Below are 297 nucleotides of genomic sequence, written 5' to 3'. Positions count from 1 at the left end.
GCCTGGGGGCCTCCGGCCAAGGCAACAGGGCTTCCTGGCTGACACAGGCTGTGCAGAGTCTGGGCTTGGGCCGTCTCCCCCAGGGCCCTGCTTGCTGGGCTGCACCTGAGCAACACCTGCCGCCCTGCAGAGCCATGGCTGGTGCTGCGCTGCATCCCCTCTGCTTGCTCCATTGCAGCTGGAGGCAGGGCCCCTTCTCACGCTGAGCTAGTGGCAGCTCATGGTAGAGGGGATGTGCAAGCAACAGAGGGTGCTGGGAACAGTGCGGATGGTGGGATGGGGGCGCTGGGTGAGATG

This window comes from Alligator sinensis, unplaced genomic scaffold (genome assembly GCF_000455745.1).
Source record: "Alligator sinensis unplaced genomic scaffold, ASM45574v1 scaffold1994_1, whole genome shotgun sequence".
Lineage (NCBI taxonomy): Eukaryota > Metazoa > Chordata > Crocodylia > Alligatoridae > Alligator > Alligator sinensis.
The sequence above is the reverse complement of the archived record's forward strand: the minus strand, read 5'-3'. Positions refer to the sequence as shown.